Here is a 13,105-nt window from a genome sequence, read left to right on the forward strand (position 1 = left end):
GACCAATTACTGCACTGTGACCATGGAAAATGGCCCAATCTAACCACACGTCAACAAAGTGTTTCCCCCCTGGCCTGTCAGCGTATTCACGTGCGAAGATGGGTGATTGTTGATGGCCGGACAGGCAGTACAATGAACAGAAATCACTCATTTGTCAACAAAAATGACAGCTAACGACCGTGCGAAACCATTTCCAAATGTTTTTGGAAACTAGAGAAAGTCGACGATCAACAGTCACTTCGAATCAGCAAAGCATATGAAAATGACTGAACAGTTCCCACAGCAGCGGGAAATCACCATGACTGAAGTGGTAGCAGGGAAGACTGGCAAGCGCTTAAAGAATCAAGGTGAGTGGCGTTTTCCTCAAACTTTTACTCAGCTAACCTTGGCCTTAGTGGATTACAATTATGTCAACAAATCACGCCCCTCCGCCCACTTCACTCTGTTTCACCGCCCCCAACGGCAGACTGAAAAGCACTGTACGGATTGACCATGCCTCCACAGCCAATATTCAATGGCATGTCCTGCCAAAATACCCGAGTATGCGCAATAGGTGGTTTAAATTCGCCAGTCCCCAAGTCTGCACCAGTAACTCAAGCTTGGTGTGCAACGACCGGTGGTGGTGAGTATAACCAGATACTGGAAAATAATGACCTCTGGTTTGACTTAACCAGCAACAAAGTTAATGTCGTTAGCTATGTAGGTAGCTATCTTTTGATAAAGTGAGGCAGGCTAGCTAACGTCAGTGTAGCAAGCTAGATAACTAGTTAGCTAACTACCTCATTACAACGTAGTTAGGTCGTAGCTAATACACGTTTATTGTGTATTGTCTAGAAACTGATGGTTATTTACATTTACATTTAAGTCATTTAGCAGACGCTCTTATCCAGAGCGACTTACAAATTGGTGCATTCACCTAATGACATCCAGTGGAACAGCCACTTTACAATAGTTATGTAACGTTATCATTTGATAATGCTAGCAAGACGGATTTGCAAATCAGTTCAAATCTCATACACGTATTCTGTATTGTCTAGGGCAAAACTAAATAATGGATGTTATGTGAAAAGTTGTATAAAAAATACCTGGTTTGATAAACTAGTAGGTGGTTAATTACACAACCAAGCAGATACAAGTATACTGAACAAAAATATAAATACAACAATTTTAATGATTTTACTGAGTTGCAGTTAATTTAAGGAAATCAGTCAATTGAAATAAATTCATTAGGCTCTAATCTATGGATTTCACATGACTGGTCAGGGGCGCAGCCATGGGTGAGCCTGGGAGGGCATAGGCCCACCCATTGGCTGAGCCTGGCTCCCAAATCAGAATGTTTTTTCCCCACAAAGGAGCTTTATTACAGACCAGAAATACTCCAGTTTCATCAGCTGTCCGGGTGGCTGGTCTCAGACGATCCCACAGGTGAAGAAGCCGGATGTGGAGGTCCTGTGCTGGCGTGGTTACACGTGGTTTGCGGTTGTGAGGCTGGTTGGACATACTTCCAAATTTTCTGGTGGACATTCCTGCAGTCAGCATGCTAATTGCACGCTCCCTCAACTTGGGACATATGTGGCATTGTGTTGTGAAACAACTTCACATTTTAGAGAGGCCTTTTATTGTCCCCGGCACATCTCCCGGGTGGCGCAGTGGTCTAGGGCACTGCATCGCAGTGCTAGCTGCGCCACCAGAGTCTCTGGGTTCGCGCCCAGGCTCTGTCGCAGCCGGCCGCAACCGGGAGATCCGTGGGGCGACGCACAATTAGCATAGCGTCGTCCGGGTTAGGGAGGGTTTGGCCGGTAGGGATATCCTTGTCTCAGTATGTAAAAAAAAAAAAATGTAATAAAATGTATGCACTCTACTGTAAGTCGCTCTGGATAAGAGCGTCGGCTCTTGGCCGGTAGGGATATCCTTGTCTCAGTATGTAAAAATGTAATAAAATGTATGCACTCTACTGTAAGTCGCTCTGGATAAGAGTGTCTGCTAAATGACTAAAATGTAAATGTAAGGTGCACCTGTGTAATGATCATGCTGTTTAATTAGCTTCTTGATATGCCACACCTATCAGGTGGATAGATTATCTTGGCAAAGGAGAAATGCTCACTATCATTGATGTAAACAAATTTGTGAAAAAATTGGAGAGAAATAATCTTTGGTGCGTATGGAACATTTCTGGGATCTTTTATTTCAGCTCATGAAACATGGGACCAACACTTTACATGTTGCGTTTATATTTTTGTTCAGTATAGTAGTCATTTTGGTTGTGAAGTGCATTATCAAAAAGCTTTGTCCTAATAACAAAATGCAAATTACCACTTGGCTGTCTATTGTATCACCCTGTCACAGGCCCTACCATCTTATGGAACAGCGGGGACTGTGAAGAGACAAACGTGCACACACACTCTACACCCACGTACAGTCGTGGCCAAAAGTTTTGAGAATGACACAAATATACATTTTCACAAATTCTGCTGCCTCAGTTTGTATGATGGCAATTTGCATATACTCCAGAATGTTATGAAGAGTGATCAGATGAATTGCAATTAATTGCAAAGTACCTCTTTGCCATGCAAATGAACTGAATCCCCCAAAAACATTTCCACTGCATTTCAGCCCTGCCACAAAAGGACCAGCTGACATCATGTCAGTGATTCTCTCGTTAACACAGGTGTGAATGTTGACAAGGACAAGGCTGGAGATCACTCTGTCATGCTGATTGAGTTCGAATAACAGACTGGAAGCTTCAAAAGGAGGGTGGTGCTTGGAATCATTGTTCATCCTCAGTCAACCATGGTTACCTGCAAGGAAACACGTGCCGTCATTGTTTTGCACAAAAAAGGGCTTCACAGCCAAGGATATTGCTGCCAGTAAGATTGCACCTAAATCAACCATTTATCGGATCATCAAGAACTTCAAGGAGAGCGGTTCAATTGTTGTGAAGAAGGCTTCAGGGCGCCCCAGAAAGTCCAGCAAGCACCAGGACCGTCTCCTAAAGTTGATTCAGCTGCGGGAACAGGGCACCACCAGTACAGATCTTGCTCAGGAATGGCAGCAGGCAGGTGTGAGTGCATCTGCACGCACAGTGAGGCGAAGACTTTTGGAGGATGGCCTGGTGTCAAGAAGGGCAGCAAAGAAGCCACTTCTCTCCAGGAAAAACATCAGGGACAGACTGATGTTCTGCAAAAGGTACAGGGATTGGACTGCTGAGTGATTTTTCTCTGATGCATCCCCTTTCCGATTGTTTGGGGCATCCGGAAAAAAGCTTGTCCGGAGAAGACAAGGTGAAGACAAGGCTACCATCAGTCCTGTGTCATGCCAACAGTAAAGCATCCTGAGAACATTCATGTGTGGGGTTGCTTCTCAGCCAAGGAAGTGGGCTCACTCACAATTTTGCCATGAATAAAGAATGGTACCAACACATCCTCCGAGAGAAACTTCTCCCAACCATCCAGGAACAGTTTGGTGACAAACAATGCCTTTTCCAGCATGATGGAGCACCTTGCCATAAGGCAAAAGTGATAACTTAGTGGCTCGGGGAACAAAACATTGATGTTTTGGGTCCATGGCCAGGAAACTCCCCAGACCTTGTGGAACTTGTGGTCAATCCACAAGAGGCGGGTGGACAAACAAAACCCCACAAATTCTGACAAACTCCAAGCATTGATTATGCAAGAATGGGCTGCCATCAGTCAGGATGTGGCCCAGAAGTTAATTGACAGCATGCCAGGGCGGATTGCAGAGGTCTTGAAAAAGAAGGGTCAACACTGCAAATATTGACTCTTTGCATCAACTTCATGTAATTGTCAATAGAAGCCTTTGGCACTTATGAAATACTTGTAATTATACCTCAGTATTCCATAGTAACATCTGACAAAAATATCTAAAGACACTGAAGCAGCAAACTTTGTGAAAAATTTATATTTGTGTCATTCTCAAAACCTTTGGCTACGACTGTACATTGTAATTGTTGTATGGTGGTAGTACAGTATACATGTTGTATTGTAGATATGTAGTGGTGTAATAATGTTATATGATGTACTGTTTTATCTTTTGTTTTGTGTAATGTGCCAGCATCCAAGAGTCGCCTCTTCACTGTTGACGTTGAGACTGGTGTTTTGCGGGTACTATTTAATGAAGCTGCCAGTTGAGCACTTGTGAGGCGTCTGTTTCTCAAACTGAACACTCTAATGTCCTCTTGCTCAGTTGTGCACAGACCTCCCACTCTTTCTATTCTGGTTAGCTAATTTGCGCTGTTCTGTGAAGGGAGTAGTACACGGTGTTGTATGAGCTCTTCACTTTCTTGGCAATTTCTCGCATGTAATAGCCATAATTTCTCAGAACAAGAATAGACTGACGAGTTTCAGAAGAAAGTCTTTGTTTCTGGCCATTTTGAGCCTGTAATCGAACCCACAAATGCTGATGCTCCAGATACTCAACTAATCTAAAGAAGGACAGTTTAATTGTTCTTTAATCAGAACAGTTTTCAGCTGTGCTAACATAATTGCAAAAGGGTTTTCTAATGATTAATTAGCCTTTTAAAATGATGAACTTGGATTAGCTAACACAATGTGACATTGGAACACAGGATTGATGGTTCCTGATAATGGGCCTCTGTAGATATACCATTAAAAATCAGTTGTTTCCAGCTAAACTCAGCAAAAAAAGAAACATCCCTTTTTCAGGACCTTGTCTTTAAAAGATAATTAGTAAAAATCCACACTGCAGGTCAACCTGCAGAAACTCAACTAATCATGTTCCTGCTTTACTGTGGTACTCCCTCCATCCCAAATGGCAACCTATTCCCTATAAAGTGCACTACTTTTGACCAGGGCGGGGCACCATTTTGGATGGGGATGGGGGGGGGGAATACAGAAGTTAGAAAAATTAGGTACAAAATGGAAGAGTAAGGCCTATGAGCACAAAGTCATGTCTAAGGCAGGTTATTTTTTCTTACTCGCATTCTGCCTTGGAAATAAAAGGTGCACACTTTGCTATTGTGCAAATGCTTCATACAACTGGCAATAGTATGGTAGCTTGAGAGATTTGAACAGATTCCCCGGAATATAATATTTGAGATTGCCTTCAAGTTATTTATTTTGATTTAATCATCAGTCGGTTTGTCTGTCCATGGTAATGAAAGACAGGACATGGTCTGTCCTGTCTTTCAAAGAGAATTCGTAAAAACCCAAATAACCCTACAGATCTTCATTGTAAAGGGTTTAAACACTGTTTCCCATGCTTGTTCAATGAACCATAAACAATTAACGAACATGCACGTGTGGAACGGTCGTTAAGACACTAACAGCTTACAGACGGTAGGCAATTAAGGTCACAGTTATGAAAACTTAGGACACTAAAGAGGCCTTTCTACTGACTCTTGAAAAACACAAAAAGAAAGATTCCCAGGGTCCCTGCTCATCTGCGTGAACGTGCCTTAGGCATGCTGCGAGGAGGCATGAGTACTGCAGATGTAGCCAGGGCAATAAATTGCAATGTCCGTACTGTGAGACGCCTAAGACAGCGCTACAGGGAGACAGGACGGACAGCCGATCGTCCTCGCAGTGGCAGACCACGTGTAACAACACCTGCACAGGATCGGTACATCCGAACATCACACCTGCGGGACAGGTACAGGATGGCAGCAACAACTGCCGGAGTTACACCAGGAACACAGAATCCCTCCATCAGTGCTCAGACTGTCTGCAATAGGCTGAGAGAGGGTGGACTGAGGGCTTGTACGCCTGTTGTAAGGCAGGTCCTCACCAGACATCACCGGCAACAACGTCGCCTATGGGCACAAACCCACTGTCACTGGACCAGATAGTACTGGTAAAAAGTGCTCTTCACTGACGAGTCGTGGTTTTGTCTCATCGGGGGTGATGGTCGGATTCGTGTTTATCGTCGGAGGAATGAGAGTCACACCGAGGCCTGCACTCTGGAGCGGGATCGATTTGGAGGGTTCGTCATGGTCTGGGGCGGTGTCACAGCATCATCGGACTGAGCTTGTTGTCATTGCAGGCAATCTCAATGCTGTGCGTTACAGGGAAGACATCCTTCATGTGGTACCCTTCCTGTAGGCACATCCTGACATGACCCTCCAGCATGACAATGGCACCAGCCATACTGCTCGTTCTGTGTGTGATTTCCTGCAAAACAGGAATGTCAGTGTTCTGCCATGGCCAGTGAAGAGCCTGGATCTCAATCCCATTGAGCACGTCTGGGACCTGTTGGATTGGTGGGTGAGGGCTAGGGCCATTCCCCCCAGAAATGTCCGGGAACTTGCAGGGGCCTTGGTGGAAGAGTGGGGGTAACATCTCACAGCAAGAACTGGCAAATCTGGTGCAGTCCATGAGGAGGAGATGCACTGCAGTACTTAATGCAGTTGGTGGCCACACCAGATACTGACTGTTACTTTTGATTTTGACCCCCCCCTTTGTTCAGCGACACATTATTCCATTTCTGTTAGTCACATGTCTGTGGAACTTGTTCAGTTTATGTCTCAGATGTTGAATCTTATGTTCATACAAATATTTACACATGTTAAGTTTGCTGAAAATAAATGCAGTTGACAGTGAGAGGACGTTTCTCTTTTTGCTGAGTTTACAATAGTCATTTACAACATTAACAATGTCTACACTGTATTTCGGATCAATTTGATGTTATTTTAACTTCTTACGGCTGAAATCCCGTTAACGGGATCGATATGACAACAGCCAGTGAAAGTGCAGGGCGCCAAATTCAAACAACAGAAATCTCATAATTAAAATTCCTCAAACATACAAGTATTATACACCATTTTAAAGATAAACTTGTTGTTAATCCCACACAGCCATTTTTCCAGCCAAAGAGAGGAGTCACAAAAAGCAGAAATAGAGAAAATGAATCACTAACCTTTGATCTACATCAGATGACACTCATAGGACTTCATGTTACACAATACATGTAATTTTTGTTCGATAAAGTTCATATTTATATCCAAAAATCTCAGTTTACATTGGCGCGTTATGTTCAGTAATGTTTTGCTTCCAAAACATCCGATGATTTTGCAGAGAGCCACATCAATTTACAGAAATACTCATGATAAATGTTGATGAAAATACAAGTGTTATACATGGAATTATAGATATCCTTCTCCTTAATGCAACCGTTGTGTCAGATTTCGAAAGAGCACACCATGCAATAATCTGGGTACAGCGCTCAGACACAAAAACAAGCCATACATTTACCCGCCATGTTGTGGAGTCAACAGAAGTCAGAAATAGCATTATAAATATTCACTTACCTTTGATGATCTTCATCAGAATGCACTCCCAGGAATCCCAGTTCCACAATAAATGTTTGTTTTGTTTGATAAAGTCCATCATTTATGTCCAAATACCTCCTTTTTGTTCGCGTGTTTAGTTCACAAATTCACGAGACGCAGGCCAGACAAAAAGTCAAAAAGTTCCATTACAGTTCGTAGAAACATGTCAAACGATGTATAGAATCAATCTTTAGGATGTTTTTAACATAAATCTTCAATAATGTTTCAACCGGAGAATTCCTTCCTTGTCTTTGGAAAGGAAAAGGAACGCAGCTACCTCTCACGGGCACGCACCTGACTGAGCTCATGGCATTCTGCCAGACACCTGGTTCCCCTTCACAGTAGAAGCCTGAAACAAGGTTCTAAAGACTGTTGACATCTAGTGGAAGCCTTAGGAAGTGCAATATGACCCCATAGACACTGTATATTGGATAGGCAAAGACTTGAAAACCTACAAACCTCAGATTTCCTGGTTGGATTTATTCTCAGGTTTTTGCCTGCCATATATATGAGTTCTGTTATACTCACAGACATCATTCAAACAGTTTTAGAAACTTCAGAGTGTTTTCTATCCAAATCTACTAATAATATGCATATCTTAGCTTCTGGGCCTGAGTAGCAGGCAGTTTACTATGGGCACCTCATTCATCCAAGCTACTCAATACTGCCCCCAGCCATAAGATATAATTTTTTTTGCTTTTCTTTCAAAAACAAGGACATTTCTAAGTGACCCCAAACTTTTGAACCTGTGTGTGTGTGTGTGTGTGTGTGTGTACACGGTTAGGACATCTACTTTGTGCATGACAAGTAATTTTTCCAAAAATTGTTTTCAGACATATTAATTCACTGCATCACAATTCCAGTGGGTCAGAAGTTTACATACACTAAGTTGACTGTGCCTTTTAAACAGCTTGGAAAATTCCAGAAAATGATGTCATGGCTTTAGAAGCTTTTGATAGGCTAATTGCAATTTGAGTTAATTGGAAGTGTACGTGTGGATGTATTTCAAGGCCTACCTTCAAACTCAGTGACTTTTTCCTTGACATCATGGGATAATCAAAAGAAATCAGCCAAGACCTCAGAAAAAAAATTGTAGACCTCCACAAGTCTGGTTCATCCTTGGGAGCAATTTCCAAAAACGCATGAAGGTACCACGTTCATCTGTACAAACGCAAGAATAAACACCATTGGACCACGCAGCCGTCATACCGCTCAGGAAGGTGACGCGTTCTGTCTCCTAGAGATGAACATACTTTGGTGCAAATCAATCCCAGAACAACAGCAAAAGGACCTTGTGAAGATGCTGGAGGAAACGGGTACAACAGTATCTATATCCACAGTAAAACGAGTCCTATATCGACATAACCTGAAAGGCCGCTCAGCAAGGAAGAAGCCACTGCTCCAAAACCGCCATAAAAAGACAGACTACGGTTTGCAACTGCACATGGGGACAAAGATCGTACTTTTTGGAGAAATGTCCTCTGTTCCGATGAAACAAAATTAGAACTGTTTGGCCATAATGACCATCGTTATGTTTGGAGGAAAAAGGGGGATGCTTGCAAACCGAAGAACACCATCCCAACCGTGAAGCACAGGGGGGGCAGCATCATGTTGTGGGGTGCTTTGCAAAGCCCTGACCTCAATCCTATAGAAAATTTGTGGGCAGAACTGAAAAAGCGTGTGCGAGCAAGGAGGCCTACAAACCTGACTCAGTTACACCAGCTCTGTCAGGAGGAATGGGCCAAAATTCACCCAACATATTGTGGAAAGCTTGTGGAGGGCTACCCGGAATTGTTTAACTTGGGTCAAACGTTTAAAGGCAATGCTACCGAATACTAATTGAGTGTATGTAAACTTCTGACCCACTGGGAATGTGATGAAAGAAATAAAAGATTCTCTCTACTATTATTCTGATAAAGTGGTGATCCTAACTGACCTAAGACAGGGAGTTTTTACTACGATTAAATGTCAGGAATTGTGAAAAACTGAGTTTAAATGTATTTGGCTGAGGTGTGTATTAACTTCGGACTTCAACACATATTTATTTAAGACAATACAAGTAAACTTTTAACATTTCTATGCCGAGTGCCTGGTCTCGCTCTATTCAGACGTCAGTATCAAGCCTCTCTGTCAGTCTGGACTTCATCACATCATTTTGCAAGTCTCCATGTGCTGGCTCCATACATGTTTCTGTGAACACAGTTGAGGTTATATTACCAATGGCAGTTAGGATAGGTGATCCAACTTGTAAGTCGCTCTGGATAAGAGCGTCTGCTAAATGACTTAAATGTAAATGTAAATACCTGTTCAAACGTCAACATACTGTGTTTGTCAGATAAGACTAAACCTACCTAATTCTGGGGTACCCCATCGACTGTTGGTGAGCAGGCAAGAGGTGAGGCTGGAGGTAAGGTCTTTGCCAGCGCTCCATTGATGGGCATTGTAGATCAGCTCCTGGCCCCTCAAAGATACTGGTCGGTCACACACACACAGAGCACTGATTTACATGATCAATGGTGGATATTATTAGCATGGTGGAACCAACCTGACCTTTCTATTTTCTATCATGATATCTGAAGTGAAATAGAATGGCAAACGCAGTGATCAGGCTGGTTCCACCAGGCTAGGTTACGACGGTGAATTGGGACAAAACTCGAAACTGTTTTGACCATGTCAAATGTCCTCCCTGTTCCATTTATAGGAATGCTCACAGTGAGGGCATGTCTGTGAGATGTGAGGGTCCCCTTGCTGGTCTTCTCTATGTTGCATGTTCGGCTGCAAACTGGACATCTCTCAAACAACTGCAGTAGGCAATCCTAAACAATGTACTTCCTCAGCTTATGAGGTGGCGTTGACTGGTATTTGTATTTATTAGGGATCTCCATTCGCTGCTGCAGCTACTCTTCCTGGGGTCCAAACACATTATATACTGTATATTACCCTTAAACAAAAGATAAAACAGTACATTATTACATATCTACAATACAAAATGTATAATACCAGTATACAACAATATTACTTTGTGTGTAGAGTGCTAGCGATTGTATGTATCTGTACCTTTTTGTGTGTGTCTCTTCACAGTCCCTACTTTGTGTTTTAAAAAATAAATTTGATTCTACTGCTTGCATCAGTTACCTGTTGTGGAATAGAGTTCCATGTAGTCATGACTCTGTAGTACTGTGCGTCTCCCATAGTCTGTTCTGGACTTGCGGATTGTGAAGAGACCTCTGGTGGCATGTCTTGTGGGGTATGCATAGGTCTCCGAGCTGTGTGCTAGTAGTTTAAGCTCTGTACATTCAGCTTGTCAACACTTCTTACAAAATCAAGTAGTGATGAAGTCAATCGCTCTTCCACTTTGAGCCAGGAGAGATTGACATGCATATCATTTAAAGTTAGCTTTCTGTGTACTTTTAAGGGCCAGCCGTGCTGCCCTGTTCTGAGCCAATTGTAATTTTCCCGAGTCCCTTTTTGTGAGACCTGACCACACTACTGAACAGTAGTTTAGGTACGACAAAACTAGGGCCTGTAGGACTTGCCTTGTTGATAGTGTTGTTAAGAAGGCAGAGCAGGGCTTTATTATGGAAAGACTTCTCCCCATCTTAGCTATGTCTATGTTTTAACCATGACAGTTTACAATCCAGGGTTACTCCAAGCAGTTTAGTCACCTCAACTTGCTAAATTTCCATATTATTCATTACAAGATATAGTTGAGGTTTAGGGATTAGTGAATGATTTGTCCCAAATATAATGCTTTTGGTTTTGGAAATATTTAGGACTAAATTATTCCTTGCCACCCATTCTGAAACTAACTGCAGCACTTTAAGTGTTTCAGTCATTTCAGTTGCTGTAGTAGCTGACGTGTATAGGGTTGTCATCTGCATACATAGACACACTGGCTATACTCATGTCGTTAGTAAAGATTGAAAAAAGTAAGGGGCCTAGACAGCTACCCTGGGGAATTCCTGATTATACCTGGATTATGTTGGAGAGGCTTCCATTTAAAGAACACCCTTTGTGTTTTGTTAGACAAGTAAATATTTATCCAAATTATAGCAAGTTTTTCCAGCAGCAGACTATGATCGATAATGTCAAAAGCTGCACTAAAGTCTAACAAAACAGCCCCCACAATCTTTTTATCAATTTCTCTCAGCCAATCATCAGTCATTTGTGTAAGTGCTGTGCTTGTTGAATGTCCTTCCCTATAAGCATGCTGAAAGTCTGTTGTCAATTTGTTTACTGTAAAATAGCATTGTATCTGGTCCAACACCATTTTTCCCCCAGAAGTTTACTAAGGGTTGGTAACAAGCTGATTGGTCGGCTACATGATCCAGTATAGGGGGCTTTACTATTATTGGGTAGCGGAATTACTTTTGCTTCCCTCCAGGTCTGAGAGCACACACTTTCTAGTAGTTCCCTCTAATTTTTTGGGGCACTGAGAAAATGTTTGGTCTTGTGAGCGAAACTTGAACGTTGTGAATAATTTGCAACTTCCAGTGCGCGTTTACAGTGAACACTGAGGCTGTACCCATACAGTGTTAGCCTATTGGCTAATGTCTATTTGAGCATAATGTAAGCCAACCAACAAAACCATTGGCACAAATCCAATAACATTCACATGGAAATAGCTTTTGAGTTCTATGATATAGCCTATATGTGGTGTTCATTGTAGGCCTACATTGCATGATACTTTTAAATGTTTTTACATTATGAAGGGCTTGACATTTAATTCATTTTTTTTTTTACTTGGTCTATAACACCATGAGCCAAATAGGTGACTGTAAATTGCAAGAAACCACTTTACAAAATACAATTAATTGTTATTACCAACATAGAATTAGACAATGTAGGCTACCCCTCTGTTGGCTTATTTGCATATTCAAGTCTGTCTCAAAATACAACACTGCCCCTTTTAATTAAGACAAAAGCGTTTTACCTGAATTGCTTTTCAAAGACGGCTTGGAATGTAGCCTACACGTTTTGTGCTCTTGTAGGAAGCAGTAACTCCCTATTGCTGACCTATACTCATAACTGGGCAAAGAATATCAACAAATGTGCACACGTGGCAAATTTGAGAACAAGGCTACCTAAATTCTATCAGCATATTGATTGTAGTACTCGCGCTGGCAAAACGCTGGATCACTGCTACTCTAACTTTCGTGATGCATACAAGGTCCTCCCCCGCCCTCCCTTTGACAAATCCAACCACGACTCCATTTTACTCCTCCCTTCCTATAGGCAGAAACACAAACAGGATGTACCCGTGACAAGGACTATTCAACGCTGGTCTGAACTATTGGAATCAACGCTTCAACATTGTTTTGATCACGCGGACTGGGACATGTTACGGGTAGCCTCAGAATAATATCGATTTTATATGCCGATTCGGTGAGTGAGTTTATGGAAGTGCATAGAAGATGTTGTACCCACTGTGACTATTAAAACCTATCCTAACCAGAAACCATGGATAGATGGCGGAATTTGCGCAAAACTGAAAGCACAAACCAACGCATTTAACCATGTAAAATTGACTGGGAATATGGCAGATTACGTGTAGTTATTCCCTCCGCAAGGCAATCAAACAAGCGAAATGTTAGTATAGAGACAAAGTGGAGTCGCAATTCAACGGCTCAGACACGAGACATATGTGGCAGGGTCTACAATCACCGACTACAAAAAGAAAACCAGCCACATCACTGACACCATCTTGCTTCCAGACAAACACCCATCCACTTGGGAGCCAAATGAGGGAAGCCTTTTGTGCGTATGAAACATGGGACCAGCACTTTACGTGTTGAGTTTTAT

This window comes from Salvelinus alpinus, chromosome 2 (assembly GCF_045679555.1).
Source record: "Salvelinus alpinus chromosome 2, SLU_Salpinus.1, whole genome shotgun sequence".
Taxonomy (NCBI): domain Eukaryota; kingdom Metazoa; phylum Chordata; class Actinopteri; order Salmoniformes; family Salmonidae; genus Salvelinus; species Salvelinus alpinus.